The sequence below is a fragment of the Taudactylus pleione genome, unplaced genomic scaffold, assembly GCF_031769625.1.
Source record: "Taudactylus pleione unplaced genomic scaffold, aTauple2 ptg000536l, whole genome shotgun sequence".
NCBI classification, from domain to species: Eukaryota; Metazoa; Chordata; class Amphibia; order Anura; family Myobatrachidae; genus Taudactylus; species Taudactylus pleione.
The window spans coordinates 2,668,423-2,685,607 of NW_028284938.1; the positions used below are offsets into that span (position 1 = coordinate 2,668,423).

Sequence of the window (17,185 nt, forward strand, 5' to 3'; positions counted from 1 at the left end):
TGATATTAGTGTAATGTGTAAATACGCCCAGCACCACCAATGTGTTAAACACTGTTGTGCCCCCTTTTCACATTAAGGGCTCTATCCGCATTAAAATACAGATTGTAGTGTGATATTTCCGACTGAATTTGCATTGTAAATTTAGGAAATATCACATGGATTTATTAAAAATCTCTTGCAGGGACAGAGCTTGCGATAAAGCCCTGTCCCTGCAAATCCTCTCCGCAGCATTATTACTGTATTTTTTCCGGAAAAAATACAGTGACAAGGTGCCACGCATGCACCGACCGGCCACAGCTACACTACCCCAGCGACCAAGTCCCCCCCCCGCCCCTGGGATGACAATTTATTTTTAGTTAATCTCAGGCGATCTGCTTACTAAAAATATGTGATAATTAGGGCTTGGAGTAGAATTTTAGGAATTGTACTCCAATTGCCCTTTACTAAATTTAGGTGAAACTAGAATAATGTGAAAACGGTGTGAAAACACCCTTTTTTACTTTACTTTAGTGAAACTAATGTTAATAAATAGAATCCTTTGTCACACAGAAACTTCAGTTCATATATCCAACAGTGCCCTCCACGCTGGTGATGTAGCTACGTGTGAGGCATGCTTACAGACTTTCTTCTGGCTGTCTAGTCCGGGAGGAGGCAGCCAGGTCGGCTTCCTCGTCAAAGTAGAGGGGACGTGGCATCACTTTAGGTGGGTGGTGCAGGGCAGCTCGATTGCATCATAGTGGTCCCGTCCCCAGCTATACAGCGGCGATAATACAGGCACTGTAAAGCGGGGGCCATGACTACGTTGGAGAGAACTTTGACCTGGGGAGCCTGTTCTGGGCTTCCACTGGATGGATTTGGATAAAAACTTTACAGAGGGGAGACATTTGGTCTGGGATGCCTGGAAATTGGTCTAGGATGCTTAACTTAATAACTTGAAGATTAGGTCCCGGTCAGACCTAGACGTTGGTGTACGCTGGTGACGTTGGTGTACGCTGGGTACAACTTTGACCCGGGGAGTATGTTCTAGGCCTTCCGCTGGCTGGATTTGTTGGATTTGTATGAAAACCTCACAGAGGTCTGGGATGCCTAACCTAATAACTTGAAGATTTTATATTTATTATAAGGGCATAGTCGTGAAAATTCCGGAGGGTGGGGGGCATGGTGTTTAAGGGGCTACACCTCAAAAGCTATTGGAGGATTTGGGAACAATCTAAAGTTCCAACTGTCAGTTTTTTCTGACACTCTCAGAACCACTTTTCTGCTGTTCTCTATGGGGGATTTTTGGGAAGGCATAACTCAGGGTAGGGGGCAAATTCTAACTTTGGGTTTGTTTTATTAGGTAACTCTTGTTCCAGGGTATGGCCTTTTGGGGTTCAGGTAATTGAGAAAGTTACAGTTTTTAAACTATTACCTCACAATTGCGCCATTATAGAGATAGGAACCTTCAATTCATTGTGCAGCCTCAGTAGGTGCCTTCAGCAGGTGTACTCACCGTGGCTTCACTTGGGTGCACCAAGATGGCCGGCCAGTGCGAGCAGTAGTGGTGGTTGGACCCGGGGGAAATCAGCAGTCATTAGCTGCAGCCGCGACGGGGGTCAGAGTAGCAGCAGACAGATTAGAGGTTGCGTTCGGTTGGCAATGAGGGCTGCGGAACGCGGCGGCGGTGCAAGACGCGGCAGAGAGATGCAGCATGCACGGATCTGGGAGATCCGTGATGCCTGCATCTGTGTGTGATAAATATAAACACAGATGCACGGACGGGCTCAGTGAGTTCAGTCTGTGCTGCTATATTAAAGAAAAGAGTTAATTAAAAAAAAAAGAATACGGCGTGCCCCCTCCCCAAACTGAACAACCCTGTATTAAGCACAACTAGCACTGGCCTTTTCAGACCCAGTCCTGGTTGCCAAAATACAGGGGACAAACGACGTAGGGGTCCCCCGTTTTAAGAGCAACCTGCACTGGGCTCTGAGCCGCTCCTGGTTCTGGAAATACAGGGGAAAAAAAAACTGTGTGGGGTCCCCTTGTATTATCCAGAACCAGCACCGGACCCTTTCTAGCGAGGGGATAATGCCATAGCCAGGGGAGCCCTATCACCGGGCCCCCCAGCCGAAGCATCACCCTTGACCGCTAGTCAGCCCAGGCCAGGGATCCCTGGAGAGCTGGGGAACCAACCCAATAAAGGGGTCCCCCTCTCCAGGGTAACCCAGCCCCAGGATGGCAGCCCGGGGCTATCCCCGGCACCCCTTGCCGGTGGATGCTGGGTTGATTGTGAATAGTGTGGTACAAGTAAAGACTTAAAAATATAGGCTTTTGCTGTGGAGCTACAGTTCCCCTCAATCCCCTCCCACATGCTGGTACTTGGAGAACCACAAGTACCAACATGTGGGGCATTACGGGCCCCGCTGGTACCTGTAGCTCCACAGCAAAAGAAATATTAAAATAAACAAAAGACACACACACCGTTGAAAGTAAAAGTTTATTAACTCATACAAGCACACACACATACTCACCTATGTACCCCTGAAGCCAATCACGTCCACTTCTCTATGTAGATAATCCAATGGAGCACCTGTAATAAATAATCCATACTCATCCCCTCCTACTGGATCAGGTCCTATTCATTCCATGTAGGCATCCCCGGGCTTGGCAAAAAAAAAAAAAACCCGAAATATGTGGACCCACGGACATTAGTACTATCCTCTAAGGACAGAACTACCCGAAAGACAGCTTTGCAGCGTGATTTCACTATAGAAATCCCAGTGCGGAGCGCAGAGAGAGGCGAGCCTTCCGTCTCTCAGCCAATAAGCGTTTCTCATCATTGACTTCAATGGTGAAAACCGCGATACCCATTTAAAAAATGGTGCCTCAGCGCAATTTTTTAAATTTAAAGATGGCCGCCGCGAGCCAATCATGGTTCGCGACGTCCTCGCCCTGCCCCGTCGACCGGGAGGCAGCAGAGAACAGCTGCAGAAGAAAGAAGACGCCGGGGAAGTCCTGATTGGGCGGAGGCCATGCAAAAGAGCTTAAAGGCTGCCGTACCCCAGGTGAAGATGCAGGAAAATAAATACAATTGGTGTCCTTGCTTTATTTTAATATTACTTTTACAGGGGTACTATAGGTACCAGCGGGCCCTTAATCACCCACTTGCTTGTACTTGTGGTTCTCTAAGTACCAGCATGCGGGGGAGGCCTGCTGGGACCTGTAGTCCTACTGCAAAAGACAATATTTTTACTTTCATATGCACCACACTACACTATCAACCCGGCACCCACCGGCCAGTGGTGCCAGGATAGCCCCGGGATATCAATCCAGGAATGGGGTATACTGGAGAGGGGGACCCCTTTATGGGTGGGTACCCAATTCCTCAAGGATCTCCGGCCTGGGCTAACTAGCGGTCTGGGGTGATGCTTCGACTGGGGGACCCAATGATAGGGCTCCCCTGGCTGTGGCATTACCAGTTCTGGTTAATACAGGGGGACCCTACACCTTTTTATCCCCTGTATTTCCAGAACCAGGACTGGCTAAGCCCGGTGCTGGTTGTTCCTCATACCCCCCATAGTTTGTCCCCTGTATATAGCACAACCAGTACTGGTTCTACAGAGCCTGGGGTTGGTAGTTCCTGGGGTGGGGGGGGCGGGGGTTAATAAATGATAAAAAAAAAAGCAATGAAATTCCATAGACAAAAATTTTTAATTCTGGTCTAACATACCTCAGTTAACTCTTTTTCTTCGAGGTTCATAGGGTCCACAAGATATATCTTGGGGGTATGTAGTTGAGTGACCCATTGCACCAAACAGCTTTGAAGCTCCCAACATGCATATGTCCTCCTCCCTATATACCCCGCCTCCAGCCACAGGTATTCAGTTTATAAACAAGCCTAAACGGCCAGAGACGGAAAGTGGATAAGGAAGTACAAATGTACCCAAGAAACACTCTGAAAATACAAAGAGGGAATCAGTGATACAAAAAAGCAAAGAACAGATCCCAATTGAGGCCGGGTGCGTCAGGGTGAGCGTCCCGTGGACCCTATGGACCTCGAATAAAAAGAGTTAACTCTAATTTTCTTCTTCAGGGTCCATAGGATTTACCTTGGGGACCTCCTAAAGCAGTTCCCTTTAGGGTGGGGACGGTCCTGAGCAGAGAGGAGAATCCACTGCCCAAAGGAAGCATCCTGGGAAGCAAAATTATCAAATGCATAAAATTTGATAAAGGTATGGATGCAAGACCAAGAGGCCGACTTGCACAGCTGTTCAGCTGAGGCACCATGTCTAACCGCCCATGATAGTCCCACAGACCGAGTAGAATGCGCTGTCACCTTGTTCGGGACAGGGAGATCAGCCTGTGTACAGACCTGAGAAATAGTCATACGCAACCGAACCAGCGAGCCAAAAGTCTGTTTGTTAGCTGGCCAGCATCATTTGTGAAACCCATATAACACAAAGAGAACATCTGATTTCCTGATGGAGCTGGTACGATCCATGTAGATACGTAGGGCGCGAACCACATCCAAGGAAGCATCACCTTTAGGAAGGTCCGAAAACTGAAAGGCCGAAGGAGAAGCTTGCAGTGCCCTGAGAAACAAAGATAAATCCCACAGTGCCCCCAGAGGAACAAATGGAGGTTGCAGATGGAGAACCCCCTGCACAAATGTTCTAACATCCGTCAGGGGAGCAATTCTGCGCTGAAACCATACTGACAAAGTAGGAACGTAAACTCTCAGGGTAGCCAGGCGAAGACCTAAGTCTAAACCCGCCTGAAGAAAAGCAAGCACTCGCGAGACCCTGAAAACTTTAGGGTCATATTTTCTGTGGGAACACCAAAGAAAAAATTAATGCCAAATCCTGTGATAGATGCGGGCTGAAGCAGGCTTCCTTGCCCTAAGCATCGTCTGGATCACAGAAATACAGAAACCTTTGGCCTTTAAGACGGAAGACTCAAGAGCCATGCCGTCAAAGCCAGCCGAGGTAAACCCAGATATAGGCAGGGACCCTGTACAAGTAAATCCAGTCGTAGAGGCAGTGGAAGTGGACTGTCAGATCGGTGAACCAAAGTCAGATAACCATGTCAGATCGGTGAACCAATGTCTCCTGGGCCAGGCAGGAGCTATTAATATTATCCTGCCGCCCCCCTGCTTGAACTTTTTGACGACTCTTGGGAGGAGGGAGATTGGAGGAAACAGGTATGCCAACCTGAAGTTCCATCTCACAATCAGAGTGTCCACGAAGGCGGCTGAGGGGTCCCTTGTTCTAGACCTGTACCTGGGGACCTTGTGGTTGTGACGTGATGCCATGAGGTCTACGTCTGGTAGTCCCCACCTGTCCACCAGGAGTTGAAAGACATCGGATGAAGAGCCCATTCTCCGGCGTGTATGTCCTGACAAATGAAGAAGTCTGCTTCCCAGTTGAGAACACCTGGGATAAATATTGCCGAGATTGCTGGAAGATGGCATTCTGCCCACAGCAGTATGTTCGCCACTTCCCTCATGGCTGCTGGACTTTGTATGCCTCCTTGATGATTGATGTAGGCGATCGCAGTCGTCTTGTCAGACTGAATCTGGACAGGCCTGCTCTGAAGTAGGTCCCGTGCCAGAATTAGCTCTCTGTGCACTGCACGAAGCTCCAAAACATTTATCTGTAGGTGACTTTCCTGATCCGTCCACCTTCCCTGAAAGGTGTGAGGACCTGTCACCGCTCCCCATCCTCGCAGACTTGCATCCATGGTGAGGAGTACCCAATTTGGGACCCAAAACTGGCGACCCTTGTCTAAATGAGTCGTCTGCAGCCACCAAGTGAGGGAGAGCCAAACCTCTGGCGAAATGTGGATCATCTGAGACTTTATCCGATGATACCAACCATCCCAATGAGACAGAATCCAATGCTGCAGGGACCTGGAGTGGAATTGGGCATAAGCCACCATGTCGAATGTGGATACCATGTAGCCCAGCACCTGCTTTGCCAAATGAACTGATACTTACTGCTTGCAAAGTAGACTGTGCACACGAGATTGAAGTCCTGTAATCTTGTCCTCTGTCCCAGAGAGTCCAGCAGCGCCCCTAAGTGCACCATTTGCGGAGTTGGAGAAAGAAGACTTTTTCCAATAGATTATCCTGCCGTGCTCTTTTAGGCAGACAACGGTCATCTGGAGATGACATTGTAACATCCCCTTAGATTGTGCCTATATCAGGAGGTCGCCCAAATATGGCTGTATCCTGACTCCTTGTCGTTTGAGATGAGCCATCATGACTGCCATTATCTTGGTAAATACCCGAGGGGCTAGAACCACAAGGATAGAGCCTGAAATTGGTAATGTTGCTAATCTACCGCCATTCTCAGAAATCCTTGGTGAGATCGTGCAATAGGAACATGCAGATAAGCATCTTGTATGTCCAGGGAGACAATGAAATCTCCAGGCTCCATGGCCAGTATAAATTGACCGTAGGGTTTTCATACAGATTTTGGGCACATGGATGAATCTGTTGAGAGACTTCAGATTCAGGATAGGGCGATGTGACCCATCAATAAAAAAAGAAAAAGCCTGGGACTGCCTAGGCAGTCCCGCTGTTAAAACGGTGCGTCTGGATACTTTCCGCACACCAAACAAAAGAAATGAATGCCTATGGCTTGGGGCAGGGTTTATAGGGAGGAGGGCCCGTGCATGCTGGGAGCTTCAAAGCTGTAAACTGTTTGGTGCAATTGTTCACACCATTTACATACCCCCAAGGTAGATCCTGTGGACCCTATGAACCCTGAAGAAGAAAACCTTACGGTTTCACATGTCCCATTAAGGCTTCTTAGTCATGATCTGAAATTTCGCAAAACCTATAGAATTTCTGGCAATCAAACTTAAAAAAGCAATGAAATTCCGATCATTAAGGCTGACGCCTTAATGGATGTGTTCCTTGCGAAATACAGATATGGTATGCCATCACACCTTGTGGTTAACTGCAGATTCAACACTCAAGAGAGTGAGATTGTTGTCACTCACAAAACGGTGTAGCTTCTAAATCACACAATTGTGTGCTCATTGGAATACACACATTCCTTATCCAGATGTACACTGAGAGCTGATATTTGTACTTTGTTGAGCCTGCCAAACCTTTAATAAATCCTTCGTGTAAAACTTGCAATATTTGTGATATCTGTGCCTTCATGGCCTAGGCTTCATTTCCCACAAATGATATAAATGTTTTCCAAATCCTATAATATATCTGTTAAGAATCCTTCTTTCTTCCCTGTAATAGGATGTGTATCACTTGTTTGGAAAGCCCTTTTTGCTTTAATATCTTCCTCTCAATCACTAAACCGCTAAATTGAGTACTGCTGGGTTCTGATGTAATAATGGCCCCTGTTTTAACATATGCGGTCTGGCTGGTAACAGCAATGGTTCTTCCATTGTCATCTTTAATACAGTTGAAAACCAGGCTCTTCTGAGCCAATAAGGTAAGATCGCTATTACCTCCACTTGTTCCCGTTTGATCCTTTTCCATATCTGATATATCAGTGGGAAAAGTGGAAGACATATGCCAGGTGAAAATTCCATTTTTGCGAGAAGACATCTATCCTTATTGTCACCATTAGATCCGCTTCTGGACATCCAAGTCGTCCTATTATTTCTTGGAATATATCCATATTCAATTCCCATTCTCCTGAAAGAATTTGTTTCTTGCTTAGGAAGTCTGCTACCACATTTTTCTTGTCTGCCACATGGAGTACTGAAAGGAAGAGTAAGTACTTTTCCGCAAAATTCACCACCTTGACGATTTATGTATGTTATCACTGTCATGTTGTCTGAGAATTACTCATAGGTGGTCACGGAAGTACTGTATCGCCTTCCATACATATATCTATATCAACACAGTAGTATAGTGTTGTGGGTAGATAAGGATGGCATTGTTTGTGTAAGTATAAACTCCCCCATTTTGCATCTTTGTGTAATTTTAAACTGTATCTCTTAACAATTACTGAATGTAGCTATTTTACCTACCAATAAAAAGGGTTAATACTTAGCCACGCGTTAGCCTCTATCTTCTTTTACCTCCTGAATCATGCATGCTTTCCTGCTGCTTGTACTTAATCATTTATAAGACAATACTCATAAAAAGAAAAGAGGCAGATATATCAAGCCTTGGAGAGAGATAAATTACAAACCAGCTTCTAAGGGGTAAAATTACAAAGAATCAGGTTTGCTTCTAAACCAAAGTGCTGGACATCACCAGTAATTTGTAGGGTATAAATGCAGTATTTATTAAGCAGGGTAATTGAGTGTCTCTGTCTAAAACTCCAGACCCTCCAACTATACCGATTTAGCCGGTACAGTACCGCTTTTTAAAGGTCTGTACCGGCAAACAAGGGCTGTACCGGTGGGCAGGACCCGGACACTAGGGGGGCCCATCCGTCACTGATACTGCTGCCCGCTATTACCCCCCTGACAGACAGATAGTGACAGCCCCACCCCCGCCGCTGCACAATAGAGTGAGTAACGTGACTCGTCATGAGTCACTTCTCACTCAGCAGCCCTCCCGCTCCGCCTCCTTCCTTACCTATTGGCCGGCGTTCCCTCAATAAAGTTTTCCTCTGATCATTGAAGCTGGCGCGGCGTGACGTCATGATCACTCCGCATCGGCTTCAGTGATCAAAGGAAAACTTTATTGAGGACACGCTGAATGAGAGAGAGGAGCCGCAGTGGGTGTGTGGTGTTGTGTGAGGAGCCGCCCGAAGCAGACAGAAGAACGTAGGAGCGAGTAAGGTAAGCGTGTCACTTCTTCCAGAGTCCTGGGCCATTGATTCTGAATTCAGTTGATAGAGCACACCCCTTGTGGACACGCCCCTTTGTATATAACCACGCCCCCTTTTGAATGCGGCCACGCCCCTGTACCGGGCTTTCCCTGTGAAATGTTGGAGGGTATGAAACTCTGTTCTCTGTTGGATTGCCCCCTTTATGATCGTCTTCGCTGTCAAATAGAAGTATGAATCAGTAGTAGCTGTGCAGGCTTTGTTATCAGTAACCATCCCCAGAATTCACCAGCTGAACAGGGGGGAGGGGGAGGGGGTAGAAATGTTTACGCTATAAGCAGGGATACACACAGTGTGTCCCTCTGCCATAAAGTAAACCAGACCCAAACTGGTCAGCCCAGAGCTGTAATGCCTTGGGAAATCAAAACCCACCAAAATTGGGGTCCCCCATCCTAAGGACAACCAGCCATGAGCTGAAAGCCAGGGCTATTCCCAGCACCCCAAGTATAATATTGTTTGTTACAGGCGGACTGTAAGTGCCAGCAAGCCAGCCCCGGCATGATGGCACTTGTGGAACATCAAGTGCTAGCATGGACAGACATCCGCACAACTTTCTTAGAATTTTATGAGAAAATAAAATAATAATAATCATAATAAATACAAATAACTTCATACTTATCAAATTCCTGGACCTCCTCTTCTTTCGAAGCAGACATCCAATTGTCTTCTGAAAATATCAAACCGAAAACAGCCAATCAGCACTTCCCCATTCAATTATATGACAGTAATTGTATATAATGTATGGAAACACAACATGGTGCTCAATGTGTAAATGTTTAGCAGCCTAATCCACCACCTCAGTTTCACCCAAAAAAACAAAAACAATGAATATATATGAAATATGGTGCAGATACTGGCGCTTAACACTAATCACATCCTAATTAACTTAAAAGTACTTAAAGGAAATAATAGCAAAGTGCTATTCTTCACCACTTCTTCAAAGCCGCATTTATGCACCTGCCACGGCTGTTTAAAAACCCCAATTACCTTCAGCGGGCCAAATCGGGGGTACCGATAGTGATCCCACATGTCAGACCATCTTGCAGGGGGTGACAGGCTGATTTCCCCAAAAGTGACAGGAGTTTTCGATACTAACCTGCCGGGCCCCGTTTTTGCTGATTCCTGATTGAATATGGGGATAAGTGGGCACGTGCCCGATTACTTTATCCCCTCCTAAAATGGCGATGATGGCGAAAAGTCCGACCTCAGACTTTTCGACTCAATTTGAATATGGCCCTATGTTGGGATTTCTCTCCTCTTTTATATTTTTTTAAGGTTATATTGTCCTGGAGGACGTGTGAAATAGGAAAGTGCATGTATACATATATATAAAAAAAGAAGACATAACTATACAAAGGGGACATTACATAAAACATAGAATGTGTTTAGCACAGAAATAAAACATCAATACATTTAAAATATTATGCTATAAAATATTGGTCAGATTTTTTTAAAAAACATCTCATAGAATACACTCCTAGGGCTAATTATAATTAGCCCTAGGAGCGTATTCTATGAGATGTTTTATTTCTGTGCTAAACACATTCTATGTTTTATGTAATGTCTCCTTTGTATAGTTATGTCTTCTTTTTTTATATATATATATATATATATATATAATATCAAATACCAAAAAAGAGGTGGATGCCATTTTGGACCGTGCTGCAAAAAATGGTATCATCACAACAAAAGTGGCAGAGAGTCTAAAAGTGGAGTACCCGATCACACCAATTCTGTACACACTGCCCAAACTACATAAAGACTCTAAAAAGCCCCCTGGAAGGCCGATAATTTCGGCACGCGGATCTCTATTATACAACATTTCCAAATATCTAGATTTTTATTTACAAGCAGTAATACAGGCAGAAGCAACTTTCCTCAAGGATACAACTTCTTTCATCTGTAAATTACAACAATGGAGCCCGTTTAATTCCAAAGTAATTATGTGTACCTTAGACGTGGTCAGTTTATACACTAACATACCGCATCAAATGGGCATTCAAGCGACCAGACGTCTATTAACGAACAATACACAATACAGGGGACCAGACTTGGATTTTTTTATGGAACTGTTGGAATTAACTTTGTACAAAAACTATTTCATGTTTGATGGTCATTTCTATGTCCAGAAACGGGGATGCGCGATGGGCTCATGTGTGGCTCCAAGCTACGCTAACGCATTCATGTTTGAAGTTGAAAAGGATGTTTTTTTCTCTAATCAAAGCAGAGCTAAATATATCTATGGCTACACCAGGTACATAGATGACGCCTTTCTATTATGGACTGGCGATATGGCGGACTTTATCACTATGATGGATAATATTAACAAAGAAAGTCCTGTGAAATTCACCTATGCAATGAGTGAAGAAAAAATCCACTATCTGGACGTGCAAATCTTTGTGAAGGATAACATTTTAACAACTACTCTTTATCAAAAGCCCACAGATAGGAATACATTCCTACATGCGAAAAGCCATCATCCAGTAGCGTTAAAAAGAGGGCTGCCCCTTTCACAATTTATAAGGGTCCTACGAATCTGCAGTAATAGAATGGATGCAACAGCACATATAGACCAAATGATATTAAAATTCATCGCAAGAGGATACCATCCGAAGACTTTAAAAGAGATGAAAGAAAAAGCATTGGCAATGTTTCCACAAGATATACGGAAGGGCACAGCATCCAAAAATATGGAAGACAAGATCATTTGGGTCAATGAATACTCAGCGGCTAGTCCAAGAATAATAAAAACAGCGAGGAAATTTTGGCCCCTGATCAACTCTCATAAGGATCTACCAGGTCTAAAACATAAAGAACTGTTACCATGTTACAAAAAGGGTAAAAGTATCAAAGACCTGGTAGTTCACAATGATGTTACGAATCTAAAGAGAGAGCAGGTGCCACATTTCTTAACGAGGAAACCAGGCAATTTCAAATGTCTAGGATGTGTCACCTGCAGATATTTAGATGTGGGTGACAGATTCTGGCATCCCAGATCTGGGAAACAATATAAAATCCGGTATTCCCTGACATGTACATCTCAGTTCGTGGTGTACTATATAAAATGTCCTTGTGGTTTGCTATATGTTGGCAAAACCACAAGGATGTTTAAAGAACGTATGGCAGTTCATCGATCAACAATACGCCTGGCGTTGGATAATAAAGCAAGTGATCAACCAGTGGCTAAACACTTCAGGGATTGCCAGCACTCCCTGGCGTGTCTGAAATATAAAATGATTGACCACATTCCACCTAACATCAGGGGTGGTGACAGAGCTAAAGCCTTGTTAAAAAAGGAGGCGTTTTGGATACATGAACTAAAAACGGTTGCTCCACTTGGTTTGAATGAATTTTTGTCATTTACATGCTTTATTTAGTATTCGTCTACGTTAAGACAGTTGCATATTATTAATATCCTGCATTTTTCTTGTAATGAGTTACAACAGTCATTCGATTAGCAAGTTTGTTATGATGATTAGATCGTCACCTTAGGTTCTTGCATAAAGGTGCGAGCTCTAAACCTCTACTGCATTTCTTCTAGTTGTCCTATGTGTGCACGAGGTGTTGTCATGTTTCCATGGTGAAGGTATTAGCTCCAAACCACCAGGGGGCGTTCGCGGCGGAGAGCAGGGTATTGGTCCCTGGATCGACGTCAGCAGCTCCCGGACAGGTATCTGTAGCAGCGTGCACGGGTGTGGTGACGGTTATAAAGGTATGTGGATTGTATGTGATTTTTGTATTCCTGACGAAAAGATTAAAGTATCTTGAAACGTTGAAACCCACCCGTTCCCAGGGGGTTCTTTACTGTATTAAGAGCGAAGAGTGCCGTACCGGGAACATTCACCTGTATATATATATATATATATATATATATATATATATAATGTATACATGCACTTTCCTAACTAAGAAGGTAAAGCCTTTAACACCTGGTTAAAAACGACCTGTACAACACTGCTATAAGAACAAACATGAGAAGGGCTAAACACGCTATAATAGCCCATTTTCAAAATGGCCGAAATGGCATCATAGCAAGACTGCATAAAAAGAGCCCAGGCTGGAGGATCATGTTATCTGCTATCCTGAGGAAGCCATCAGGCGAAACGCGTCAATTGCAGAATCATTGATCCCAGCACGAGCCGCTCAGTGCACATCGCGGCCGTCCTGGTAGTCTGCCGGCAGACCCCCAGCACTTCGGGACCTTGGTTTATTTCCGGAGTCCAGGAGAGACATCCACGAGCAAAACGAAAGGTAATTTACCCAAGATCCATAGCGGACACGCAGATCAGGACCCTGATCATACCCGCATCCCCATTCCACACTCTACGGACCCCAGGGTTTGGCTTTGAAGGGGCATTCCCCCACAGACATTACAGGACATTACAGGACTTTATCCACCTGTTGGACACAATTGAACCTCTTCACTGTGTATATGTAAATATTTACTACAGGGTGAGTAAAACGCTACTCAGCGTATCCCCCTGTGCACTGACTAACAGTGTCTTCTATACGTCTATGTTATATGTTATATGTTATGTTTTTAGTACCAGTATAGTCTGGTCTTTTGGATTGCACAGACATTCAAATTAGGTCAGATCCCCCCCCCCCTATTTTATACCCTTTATAGAATACTCCTATACTAAGGGATATTCCCTTATTATTTCTATTCCATAATTGTGATTAGGAATAGTTGTCGCTACAGACCCCATTCCCTTGCATGCTTGGGATTTTTTTACATTTTTCTGTTTACTTGATAAACTTCAATAAATTTGTCTTTTATCAGATACATGGTTTATATTTCGTTTTTTCCATATATCGTATGCTGGTTTATCTTGCATAAATTCTTATTGCTTGACATCCTATATATTATATCATTGGCTTTATACTTATTATTATTATTTTTATTTCCTATATATTACAATTACATTTGGTTACACACAGAACTGTAGACATACACACTATCTACGGTTGTATAGGTACAGAAATCAGGTAAAGGTAAGCGCTGAGTGTTTAGGCTTTCATTAGTGTCCATGAGTGACCTGTCAGTTTGTGTTTGTACTGTATATGACAAAAAAATATTGATAACACCCTATTTTGCGCAGTGAAAATAGAGCCAGCTGTCTCACATATACGATTAGGAGTAACACCTACTACAGCTGTAAACTTCAAATAGATAGGTACGTTTAGTGAATGGTGCTATGTCCTATTAAGATGAATGATCATACACTTTTCAACATATCTGAAAAGACATGAAGTCAGGGAAAGGAAAAATATTTATTCCACTGTTTGAATAACATGAATTCATAAAATTCCATAAACACCATAAAATATAAGATAACACAATTAGTATCACTAAATATAGCAGCATAAATTTTTAGCAGCATATATTTGTGCAACATATCTGTTTTAGCAGCAATAAAAAATAAGCAGGTTGAAAGATCACCATACGGTCCATCAGTCTTTCTCCATATAAAGGTGTTGCGGTGGGCTAGCTTGCATTAAAGCAATGAGGTCCCGGGCCTTCCAGCTCGGCACCACCGCCTTTTGACAAGGCCAGTTGGAAAATTTCAGCTGCAACTGGTCCTTCAAATTCCCGGCATCAGGATCCCATGCAAAGCATTTCGGTACGAATACCTTCCTCAGGAACGGATATCCTGTAGCATTTTGGAGGGGTTTAAATACCCCTGATCTCGACTGCCTCTTCCTCCATTTCTTTTTCCTCCAAAACCGGAAGTGACATGCGCGTGTCCCTGCTCACTTCCGGTTTTGCGTTCCATTCTGCCGAAACCGGAAGTGACGCGTGCGTGTCACCGTCCACTTCCGGTTTCGTTTTCATCTGGCAGCCATCTTATGACAGGACTTGGTAAAGGGCATATTTTGTGTTGGCCAAAGAAGGAAATTGAGTTTATTAATATAAATAACCCTTCCACTCCCACTATTTATGTATTGCCCAAAATACATAAAAGTGTAACAGAACCACCTGGGAGACCCATCATTACAGACACGAACAGTATAACTTCTAATCTGTCAGCCTGGATTGATTCCCATCTTCAACCACTGGTAGCTCAAACCCCTTCGTTCCTCAAAGATACTGGAGATGTTTTAAGAAAATTGGAACTGATAAAATGGGAAGAAAACTGCTTTTTGGTGAGTGCAGATTTAAGTACCCTTTACACCATAAATGATTGGAGTAAAGGGGAAGAATCAGTTAAATTCTTTTTGGATAAGAGTGACTATTCTGACCATTTGAAGGACTTTATTATTGAAGCTATTTCCTTCATTCTTAAAAATAATAATTATTTTTATTTTAATGGGATCTATTTTTTACAGAAGAAAGGGACTGCCATGGGCACCAGGTTTGCCCTAGTTACACTTACCTCTTTATGGCGTATTGGGAGGAGTCCACTATAGAAGCGTACAGAGTGGAGGGGGCAAACCTGGTGGCCTGGTGGAGTTTTATTGATGACATCTTTTTTATTTGGAAAGGAGAGCAAGATTCCATTTTATCTTTTTGTGATCTTTTAAATAAACTGTTTTAATATCAAATTAACTTTTAAGAAAAGCTGTATACAATTGGCTTTTTTAGATTTGGTCATTTATATAGATGCTGGCAAAATTTGCACCAAGACACATAGGAAGCCTACGGATTCAAATTAGTATATTAACATCAATAGTGAACACCATCATAGATGGCTTTAAAGTATCCCTCTAGGACAGTTTAACGCCTGAAGAAAAATTGTACTGATGGGAAAATTCTGGATGGTCAAATAGAAGAAATGACTAAATGATTTGAAGAAAAAGGATATAAAAATGTTATTTTAAGTAAAGCCAAACAGGAAATAGATGGAATAGAAAGGAAGGAGTTATTTAAAGAAAAAGACAAAAGGAGTGAGGTTAATCCCTCTTATGATTGGGCTTTCCTAACAAAATATGGTACAAACCGTAAGAAAATAGAGCAGATTATTAGGAATAATTGGAAAATATTGAAAGATGACCCAGATTGGAGGGGACCATATTCCTGATAAACCAGTATTCATCTACAAAAAAGCAGTCTCTAAAAAATAAGTTGGTAAGAAGTAGTCTTCCAGAAAAAAATGAGAACTAGATCTAGAAATAAAGGATTCCATAGATGTGGAATGTGTTTGATGTGTAGGACCACTACAAACAAGAATGTCGATAGGAAAACCACTGAATTCAAAGTAAAGGGAAAAAAGAACAAAATCCATGATTTTATTAGTTGTCATTCCCAAAATATGGTGTACCTGTTAGAATGTATAATTTATATAGGGAAAACCACGAGGACTTTAAAAATTAGATCAGCAGAACACATACGAAAGGTCTGGTAACATATCCTCTGTCAGAAATTTTTTCCTGCAAACATAACAGGAGTGAAAACCACATTAAACGTTTCCTAGGGATCCAGCAAGTTAAAACAAATTGGAGGTATAAGAGTGTTGAGACGAAACTCGCCAAAAATGAGATTAGATGGATTTTTAATTTGGACACAATAAAACCTTGGGGTCATAATGTGGATTTTGAACTCAAGTGGTTCCTAGAATAATTAGTATAGATATATGGTCTGGTTTTTTTATAGAAAAGATTTATATAAAAAAAATGTTATCTATATTCTGCTATTATGAATTTGTTTTATATTGATCTCATATATATATATATATTTTCTATGTTTACATGTCATCGGGAACTTCAAATCGAACTACGAAAATAAGGTGGGAAGGACTTTCCTGGAATACAAAGTACAGCAATAGTTTTAATAGGAGGGGGAACGAGTACCACCTTTTTGAAGGGACAGAAACATCATCTGATTGGTGTGGGCATTTGTGAAAAACCAAACTTAAGGAGAAACACCCCTTGAAGGAATAGATGGATAAATCACTTTATCCGGATAATGAATCCAGGAATCAATGAGCTTTTGGAAAAATGGATTTTTGCCACTCTTAAATATGGCCAACACACAATATGCCCTTTACCAACTCCTGTCATAAGATGGCTGCTGCATGAAAATGCACATACACATGCGTTACTTCCGGTTTCGGCAGAATGGAACGCAAAACCGGAAGTGAGCAGGGACACGCACGTGTCACTTCCGATTTTGGAGGAAAAAAAGAAAAAACGAAGGAGGAGGCAATCAGGATCAGGGGTATTTGAAACCCTCCAAAAGGCTACAGGATATCCATTCCTAAGGAAGGCATTCATACTGAAACACGTTGCACGGGATCCTGATGACAGGACCTAGAAGGACCAATTGAAGCTGAAATTTTCCAACTGTGGAAGCTGGTGGGATAATTACTCACCCAGCAAACTGTATTAACTCACCAATACATGATTAAAGACATCCTCAAAACATGACCTGTTGGTGGTACTTGAGGACAGGA

General features: G+C 43.0%; 1 protein-coding gene across 2 annotated transcripts in view; it reads right to left on the bottom strand.

Moving 5' to 3' along the window:
• The window catches only part of HECW2 (HECT, C2 and WW domain containing E3 ubiquitin protein ligase 2), a 455,376-nt gene that overhangs the window by 344,796 nt on the left and 93,395 nt on the right, over positions 1–17,185 (bottom strand). For both annotated transcript variants that reach the window (XM_088451025.1, XM_088451024.1), the window contains exon 2: positions 9,408–9,459. The gene's annotated coding sequence lies outside the window, so the exon portion shown is untranslated. The remainder of the gene's footprint in view (positions 1–9,407; positions 9,460–17,185) is intronic.